Below are 9,795 nucleotides of genomic sequence, written 5' to 3'. Positions count from 1 at the left end.
ATGAATTGACACACATATAGACAAGTTTTGGTGCACCAAAGACGTACAATAGACAGCGAGGGAACTTGATGTCCCCAAAAGATCCAAATATCTTAACCTGAACTAAGGAGATCTCCAGTAGGTTTCAGAGAGAAAACAGGACATCTCCCATTTTCTTCTCCTTTCCAGGAGAGTTTTGAAATAGCTTCTTTCTAACTATTTCTTTCTTTCTTTCTTTCTTTCTTTCTTTCTTTCTTTCTTTCTTTCTTTCTTTCTTTCTTTCTTTCTTTCTTTCTTTCTTTCTTTCTTTTCTTTTTTTTTTCTTTTTTTTTTTTTGATACCGTGTCCTACACATGGAAAAACTGCTTTTCTGCAACCTGCTTTTTCTCTTAAGATTTAACAAGGGGGAAGGAGGATGCCTAGTCGAACACACACACCTGTGGAGAGGGGAGGAGAGCCCAGGAATTTCTCTGCAGTCCAGGTCTTACATGCTGCCCATGAGCAGTTTTTCTTCCGCCGCCTCAGCAGCAGTCTCTGACTTCTACCTGCATGGGTCTCCCCTGTCCATTTTTGCCTAGTCCCTGTCCAGGGAGATAGCCCTGGGAGAGCATTTGTTGAGCAATAACCTCATTGGGACTACACATAAGGACTTTCATTTGAGAGAGAATGTCTCTTCCCCAGAGGTTATCAGGCAGACCAGAAACCACAAAGGGCTGAGTAGAGCCAGTATTTCCCTCTGTCCTCCCAAGACCGCAACTTTGAGCTCTGGAGAGTGTTTTTTTTTTTTTTTTTTTTTTTTTTTTTTTTTGATTGTCCAATCCCCTGCAGATGGGTCAGAGAGGCTTGCAAAGGCCAAGCAGGGGGCCAAGCACATTGCGAGATCACAGTAGAATCAGCACCTGAGTCTAAGATGCCCTCAAAGCTTTTACCATTTATTTTAAGGCTGAGTATAGGACGATCTCTGGTGATTGCCTGGACCCAGTAAAGGTCTGAGGAACTTTGCTGAGAGGAGCCGCACTGCATGCCTATCACAGGGTATAGGGTGGCAGGCCACGTGGAGGGGCTTGTTTTGGCTCTGGCTTTTTCTAGGCATTTGACTTTGAAATAAATCTTGAAGTTAGAATGACCATTTGTCCCTCGTAGCTCCTTTAAGAGGACTGCTTGCTCTCTGCAGCTTTTCTCCTCCAAGTTGGCTTTCTCCCCAGGGGTTCTCTAAACTTAATGACATATCAGCAAGGGATGGGTCCCTCAGGAGCGGAGGATAAAGAGAAGTTACAGGAGCGGATGGCGGGGACTCAGACCTGTCTATAACGACCAAGGAAGGTTTTGGAGAGTTCTTTTTACGGGAAAGCAAGGTCACAGAAGCTGCCTGAGACAAAGGGCGGAGGCAATATTCAGCAGGGTCCTCGTTCGCACTCTGAATGAGCCTCCAGTAACTAAAGAATGTATCAAACATTGGTTCACCTGTACCTGTTTTTAAAATCTTATTAATTTCTTTACCAACCTTATCTCAAGTTAACGGGTGAATATCAGGTCCACTTAAAATTAACCAAGGACATTTCTCATGACAAAACAAAAGAACTTAATTAAATCTTTTTTCTTAACTCTTACTCCTCTCTCCCTGAATGATTGCTTGATTTCTCCTATGAATCAAGCCTCTTTAGCCTCTTTTTTTTTTTTTTTTTTTTTTCCCCCAATGACAATCGGACGACAATGTTTGGCCACTCACCTGCCCCTCCAGCGACGCACGAGCGATGCGGTCTGTGGGGTCCTTGATTCCTTTTCCCGGGATTTCTCCTCCGTCGTCCGGTAGTTGACCGTACTTCGGGTCCCTGGTTCGGGCGCCACTGTAACCCGTCCCGCGGGTCAGTTATTCCAGGGTTCCGAAGGGGTGCTACCTGCGGGTCAAAAGGGGGGGAGAGAGACGGAGGCCAAGCACGAAGAAGGACAGAGTCACTCTGAATTGTGTCAAAGCCTCGTTTAATGTTCTGGGGTACCCACGTTATAAGGCTTCCAGAAGGGGAGTACCCCAAGGCAAGGACAAAGAGGGGCAGAGGTATTCCTGGCATTTACAGCAGGAGGTGAGGAGGTTATCTGATGAAGATACCCGGAGTCGGCGATGTTGACGCAGGCAGGATCATTCTGCAGTAATCTCGAGACAATGGCTAAACAAATACCCATTGGAGAGGCTCTTGTTTGCTTTTCTCAGGGCTTTAGCCCTGTCAGCCAAAGTGAGGGTCTCTCTAATGGCTTCCCACAAATGTCAACCACTTTTTACTTACTTGTTTGTTTATTTTGCACGTGTGTGCACTTAGATGTGTATCACAGTGTGCACGTGGAAGTAAGGTGATAACTTGCCAGAGTCGATTCCCACCATGTGGGTTCCGGGGATCAAACTTGCGTCATCAGGCTTGGCAATGAGCACCTTTGCCTGCTGAGCCACCTCACAAGCCCTGAACTGTTTGAGCTTAGGTGACAAAAAAAAAAAATAAAAAAAAAAAAAATAAAAAAAAGGAGGAGGGGACTTGAGCAGCCTGAAGTACTTCTTGCCCACTAAGAAACAAAGCCTGCCTTCCCAGCTACTGCTCTCTTCTATTATCCAGAGCCTGGGGCTTTTTATTCAATTTTCATTCAATTAAACAATCAAAATGCCCATAAAGGAGAGCTAAGGCTGGAGAGATGGCCCAGCTGTTAAGAGTGCTGACTGCTCTGTCAGAGAACCCAGGTTCAGTCCCTAGCACACACATGGTGGCTCACAACCATCTGTAACTCCAGTCCCAGGGGATCCCAATGGCTCCCCTGGCCTCTGTGTGTTTCTGCATGCATGGGTACACATATATGCATTCTGACACATACCCATACACATGAAAAATTAAATAAACAAAGAAGTAAAATATTGTGGGTTCATGTACATAATGTTACACTACTCAGCAAGAAGAAAGGAAAAAAAAAAAAACCAAAGACTTAACTTGTTAGTGCAGATAGATCTTACCCTGAGACAAGTCAAATGAACCAGAGACAAAAGAGGGGAAGGGGAAAAGTGTCCTGGCCCATAGCCACTGGCTTTTAAATGATACACAGATTTCTCCAGCCGTCTTACAGTTTGACAGTCCTATGCCTGTCTGTGGGCCTCCTGCAAAAAACCCAGCCCCTGTCTAAATCAGTGTCTTACTCACAGATGGTGCAGGAGGGGCTTGGCTAGGCTCTTGTTACTTCTCTGCTGCCGTGATAAAACATGGTGACCAAGGCAGTTTATAGAAGGAAGAATTCATTTGGCTTATAGTTCCACAGAGTCAGAGTCCATAACAGCGGGGATGTTATGACACTAGAGCAGAAGCTGAGGGCTCACATCTTGAACCCAAAGCAGGAAGGAGGGAGGGAGGCAGAAAGGGCAGAGGGAGAGGGAAGAAGAGAGAGAGAGAGAGAGAGAGAGAGAGAGAGAGAGAGAGAGAGACTCCAAGTAGGTTGGGATTTTACTTTCAAAGCCCCCCACCCCCAGTGGTACATTTCCTCTAGCAAGGACACACCCAAACCTACCCAACTGGGGATTCAAATGCCAGAGACCGTAAGGGACATTTCTCATTCAAACCACCACACTTGGGCTGTGCATAGATTCCACCTCGCTCCTCCTTGTCCACATCTGCCTTCTTTCCCTACTTCTTAAAGCAGGTCAGTGAAGGTTGCTGAATAAAAACAGACAATGTTCCTTTTAGGCACGGTTGGTATTATAGTCTGAATCTGAAATTCCCATTGCAGTCTTCATGGTTTGAATGCTTGGTCCTTAGCCACTGGTGCTATTTTGGGATGCTATGGAGTCTTTAGAAGGTGGAGCCTGACTGGTGGAAGTTATGTCCCAGCCTCTGCTTCCTGCCTTGGTATCTGCTTCCTGTCTGCCATGTTGTGAACATTCTCCACCACCCCTTTGGCATCCACCACATCTCTGCCAGGGTGAACTGAAGTCACCAGGCAAAGGACGCCTTTCCTCCTTAGCTGTCGGCAGGTATTTTGGTGCTGGGAGTCACAAAGGTGAAGAATACATAGGACAACCCCAGGTCTTAGCGACCGTCTTAATTTGTGATATAAAACAAAATGTCTGTGGATAGAAATCTAGAACAGACAGGGATTCGATTCTTCTCCATTTGAGATCTGAAAGTCCAAGATTAAAATGGCAGCCTCTGGCGTATTCTGACAGTGCGATCACGTGGCAGGAGGCAAGAGAGAAGGAAGGTCGAGTCTTCCCATGGCAACAGACAGACAAGAGGAAGATACTTCTGTAAATCATTCTTACAGTGTGGTTGGCTCCTGCCATTCCCAATAGGCCCCGCCTCCCTGCACTGTTGCCCTGGAGATTCAGATTCTGGGAAGTCAGCTTCAACCACAGAACTGACACGCTGGCTGCATTTCTTCCTGATGCATGTGTATCTGTAATGAAGGTCTGTGAGTGTCACATTCTGAGTGCACACCTAGCTAGATGGGAGATTCCATTCCCAGGGATGTTGGTGACTTGTTGAGTGGCAGAAGCATTATTTTGGTAAGGGGTAAAAAGGGGGTGGTTATAGGCCTAGACTCACAGCAACGCCTAGGACGGAATTGAATTGCAGCTCTTCCATTCACAGGCTGGAGTGACCCAAGACAGATCTCTTGATCTCTGTGTAAATGGTTTCAGGAACCGCACCTGCCTCACATGGCTGCTATGAAGTCCACAACGTCTCTCACTGTGTTAACAGCATCCACATCTGCAGATGGAAGCTGACCACAGATCAAGACTATTTTTTTAAAGTAATCAGGGTTTGTACTGAATATTAAAATTCTCAAAACTATATGGCATGATAGCTGTTCACAATAACATTTATATTGTGTTGGATAGCATACATAACCTGGAGATGATTTAGAGTGAGTTAGAGTAGACAGGATGCTATGTGGGGCCTTTATGCAAACACCATGATGTTTTATGCTGGGCACTTACATGCCTGAGGTCTTCACATCCATGAAAGAGTGAAACCAACCTCAGGAGGATATCAAGAACCAACTACATAGGTATTTGAAAAGCATTTGAAATAGTACATACATTATCTGTATATATCAATATCATAAAGTGTCCCTTCCTCCTCCTCCTCCTCCTTCTCCTCCCCTTCCTCCCCTTCCTCCTCCCCTTCCTCCCCTTCCTTCTCCTTATACAAGGACTGCTTTTTTCTTCCTATAAAGCAGTGTCTTACAGGAGCTGCCCTTGGGGACAATTAAGAGGGTGGTCACTGAAGATGGCTAAAACTTTTCGGAGTCAGTTGAGGGTTGGCAATTGCACTGTGGGCAGAGTTGAGTTTGGCAGACTCTCCTTCTGTTAGAAACCCGACCTTGAAACCCCATTCTCGTGTTTAGCCAACAAACAGGAACTTATTTATGAATGTTCGCTTCTGTGCCCTGCGGTCCAGATCCATCGCCTGATCTATCCAGTCCTGGCTCGCACTGGGTTCTTGGGGGAGGTGGGCATGACTCTCTGATATCCTCTCTCTTCCCACCTCGCTCATCTGAATTCATTGCTTCTTTAACACCTGCCTGGGTCTCTTTTTAATCCTTTCAATTTGTATTTAATTTCACTGTGTGTGTCTGTATGTGTGTACGTATATGTATGGGTGTCTATGAGTGTGCATGTGTACAAGTGTATCAGGGGACAGACTGGCGTCAAGCTCAGATGTCATTCTGCCTTGAGGGTTTTTATACAGGCTCCCTTGCTGGCCTGGAACTCACCAAGCAAGCTGGGCTGTCTGGCCAGCCTGCATCTTGTCCCCAGCCCCAGCACTGGGGTCCCGGTGTGTGCCACCACACCATCTTTTGTATGTGGGTGCTGGGAATCCAGTTCAGGTCTTGCTTGAGAGGTAAGGGCCCTGTGAACTCTGCTATCTCCCAGCCCAGTGTAACTCCTTTTTACAAGGTAATTATTTGTGCTGAGGTTTCCAGTTCTTTGAGACCCAGTCAGACTTCCAACCAGCCGGCTTCTCCTAGGCCTGTTCTCTCTTGCCTTGTGCGGTCTTTGTGCTCCACAGACACTGGCATTGTTACTGAACTGTGTTGATCTGAACTTCGGGAAGTTCTTTCAGCGCCTCCCCAGACTTTATTCTAAATAGCCCCAGTGTGAACTGTCCAAGTCCTTTGGGAGTGGATGTAACTTCAGGAAATGCCAAATTTGCTGAATGAATTGAGAAATGCAAGTTCCGTGCTACAGTAAATTTTACAAGACTGGTCTCGTTGGGTGTGTCATAAACCAGGTCTAGCTGCCATTTTCCCAGAAGCTGTCCAAAAAGTATTTTGAGCAGGGCCTTTAAAACAGTCACTGAGTCCCAAAGCCAAGGGCTGGAAATGCGATGCAGAGAGTTGTAAGTCTGGGGGTGGCCACAAGAGGGCAGGCGTAGTCCAGACTCCCTCTAGCAGTTGCTTTCAGAAGTTTTTAAAAATAAAGACTGAGAGGTTGGAGCACCTCCCACCCAGTCAGTACCTAGCAGAGCGGCGGGTGGCTACACAGAATATCTCCTCGGATCGCTTTCTGAGGGTGACCGACGCTGCACCAAGACAAGGAATCCCACGTGCAGACCAGTCATTTAGCCACTTTGTCCAAAGTCACATAGAAGTGACTGTGGCTCTCACCTAAACCACTAGGTGACCCTGAAGCCTCTTTCTATATGACTCCATCTGGATTTGGCTGGCTGTGGGGACAAGCTTCAAGGGACTTTCTGGGTCTCCGTGGGGCAGCAGTCAGCTCTCTGTCTACCATGGCAATCGCTGGGAACTGAAGGAACCCCAGCCTTAGAGTGGAGCATACAGGTGAGTTTTGACATTTTGAATTAGAAGCTACTGGGTAATGGTGCCCCGAGGGCAGATGGAGGAAGCGATGCACTAATGTAGCCGAGTACTGGGAAGTCGTGCAGATAGAGGACCTGGAGTTGCCTGGCTCCTGGTGGGAGGGTCTCAGGGATCAGAGCCTGTAGACACACATGGGCCCCAGGTCTCAGTTACTAAAGCTGTAGAGTGAGAACTCGCATCCAGATACCAGAGGGATGCTGTGCTTCCGTGGCATCTCTGCCTGTCTTATGTCTCATGTCATAGCTCCAGAGCCTGTCGGGGACTAAATATGTGTGCACCGTATGCAGTGTGCATGTGTGCATGCATGCATGCATGCGTGGGTGTATACATGGGTGCATGTGCATATGCACGCGCGCGTGCGTGTGTGTGTGTGTGTGTGTGTGTGTGTATGTAAACACAGCAGGGTGGGACAAATGATGCAGGAGGTTGTTCATGAAGCATCTAGACCTCTCTAACGGTGAGTTAGGATCCAGTAAACTGAGTACAGTTAGGAAAAAAAAAGGGTTTAAGACCCATCTAGCAACTTTTTCTTGGGGGCCGCGTTTGCAGTGACTTTATTTGGTTTAAATGAGTTTTAGAAACCAGGCGAGAAGCAGTAATCCCTGCCAAGTGAGAGGTCAGAGCCCACGGAAAAAGATTCAGAGTTGCAAGGGAGGCCCCTGATCTAGCTCCCTGCCTCAGCACCCCTTTTGGTGTTCCCAGAGAAACTTCCGGAACCAGGGTTCAAACCTCAGTCTTAAGCCACTTTTGAGGTTGCATTTTTTGTGTGAAGGAAGCCCCCCCACACACACACACAACTGCATTTCTGAGACATTTTGAGCAGTGGGGAGTCCTCAGGACTCTGAGACCCCCTACCTGCTGAGGAGCAATTTTATAGTCTTTGGCTGTCCCCTGCTATTTTGTATGGCTTTGAAAAGTCCTTGCTCCTTTATCAGCCCACATGATATTCTTCACTTCTCTCTCCCTCACATCGCAGGGCTGAGGCACAGATTGGGTCAGCAAAGGAGACCACTTTCCCAAACTGAGAGACAGGAAAAGCAGCCCATGTGCTGTGAGCTCCCTCACTCCCGCACCTGCACCTGCGCAGAGATCGAGGGTGTCCCAGGGCAGCTGTCAGACAGACTCTGGAAGCAATGGTTAGCCCCTACCTCAGCCTTTGTGGGGAGCGACTCATAACACACCCTGGGTGGCTTCCTTGTTTAGCAAAGCTGAATTCAGGCTCCCTGAGCACCAAGGAACCTGTGGCTCCACCCATGAGGCCTAGGTGTCCATCCAGGCCTCTCTGCTCAAACCCTTACAGATGTGCACTGGCTGCCCCTCCAAGGTGTGCCCAGTGCAGCCCCCATTACAGCAGCCCTGAAGGCGGCCACTGAAAGTAACAGCCGTGGATATATACCTTTGATACAGCAGCCTATGATGGGGTCAGTGCTGTGTGTGTGGACCCCTGAACCACCCATCTAATTCCTGCCTCTTTGACTCTTTATTTCCAGTATTGTTATTCTTGCCTCTTTGGTCTTGGTTGGGTTATCTTTAAAATGGGAATGATAAAATGATGATCTGCCCTCCTGCCTTGCTCATGGTGCTCCCGGGAGGTGTTCCCAGGAAATGCTCCTAGAAAGTGCTCCCAGGAAGTTTTGGGGGTTTGGGGACAATCAGTCTGAGGCCCAAGGGGGCGTCTCCAATGCACCAGCAGCTTCCATGAGTCCCACTACTCTAGATCGTCAGCTGTGACATGCCTGAGAGCACAGACTGGGTCTAAAGCTGGCAGAACAGGATCTCAGAGTTCAGAACCTGCTCTGGACTCTGAGAGGAGAAAACACAGCCCCCACGTAAAACCACGCAGGCAGAACACGCTTGCATTTTGTTTCCAAGTAATGAAGAATTGACCATTTTCAAAGTTATCTGGACCTGCTCTGCCCCGGCCCCTTTCTCTAGTCTGTTGCTCAGTCCATCCAGGAGGTGGGGAGGATGGCTAAGGCGTTGCCAGTGGACACATTCTAGGTCCCAGTGGTCTGGAGTTGATCAGGAGAGAAGGAAGAGGTTCTGGGGACCTCTGGCTGTAGACACTGTTGCCTTTGGCAGAGCAAGGGTTATCACAGGCTGCAGAGACAGTGGCCTCCAGCTTTGTAGCCTCTTACGATTGAGGCCAGAGGGGAAGGACCACACACATCTTGAGACCAGGGAGGATCCCCTATAGTTGAGCAGAGCTGGAGCCATCCAGCCCCACCTAGAGGCCCTTGCTGGGCGGAGGGCTTGGTTAGGAGATTAGCAAATTGGCCATGGGGGTGGAGGAGGCATAGAATGGCTGGGTGGGAGCTGTCTATGTGAGAAGTCCTGATAGACCCAAGGACCATCTCCCTCTCCTGTCCCTCTCATAGACTGGGAGAAAGACCAGTGCCTGAGTGCCTGTGTGTGTGTGTGTGTGTGTGTGTGTGTATGTGTGTGTGTGTGTGTGTGTGTGTGTGTGTGTGTGTGTGTGTGTATACCAAAGTGAGTGAGCCACTGTGGGGAACTCCACTACTTGGAGCAATAGAGCAGAAGACCCCATAGATCCTGGGTCGTTGCTTGGGCAGTTAAACAGCCACTGGTCACTTTTAGCCTCTTCTCCTCCCCAAAGGCCAAGTCTCTGTTCTGGAAGCTTCTCTAGTAGTCCAAGTTCAAGTTGTAAAGAGAACACATGGTTTTGCTTTGCCCTTTCCCCTCCTTCTTTATCCCTGTGGATGCTTCCTTTGTACCTCTAAAGAGGAATGGATGACCTTAAGACCCATTGCAGTCTCCCTGCCTCCCCACCAGTACCTTCCAGGCACCGTGCACCCATCCAGGCTGAGGGTTCCGCTTGTTTCTCAGGATCTCAGGTTCTGTTCCATGCTGGGCTTGTGCCTGTCTTTCTAGGGACTTTGTTTTCCCAAAATTCACCTTGAAGATAAATAAATGCCTCTCCCATCTGACTTATTTTCTCTT

General features: G+C 48.1%; 1 protein-coding gene across 1 annotated transcript in view; it reads left to right on the top strand.

Annotated features, from left to right (window-relative positions):
- Nucleotides 1-6,465: 6,465 nt before the first annotated feature.
- Scara5 (scavenger receptor class A member 5) overlaps nt 6,466-9,795 on the top strand; it is a 101,560-nt gene continuing 98,230 nt past the window's right edge. The window contains exon 1 of the mRNA XM_052191165.1: nt 6,466-6,795. The gene's annotated coding sequence lies outside the window, so the exon portion shown is untranslated. The remainder of the gene's footprint in view (nt 6,796-9,795) is intronic.

Source organism: Apodemus sylvaticus, chromosome 8 (genome assembly GCF_947179515.1).
Source record: "Apodemus sylvaticus chromosome 8, mApoSyl1.1, whole genome shotgun sequence".
Taxonomy (NCBI): Eukaryota; Metazoa; Chordata; class Mammalia; order Rodentia; family Muridae; genus Apodemus; species Apodemus sylvaticus.
The sequence above is the reverse complement of the archived record's forward strand: the minus strand, read 5'-3'. Positions and strand labels throughout refer to the sequence as shown.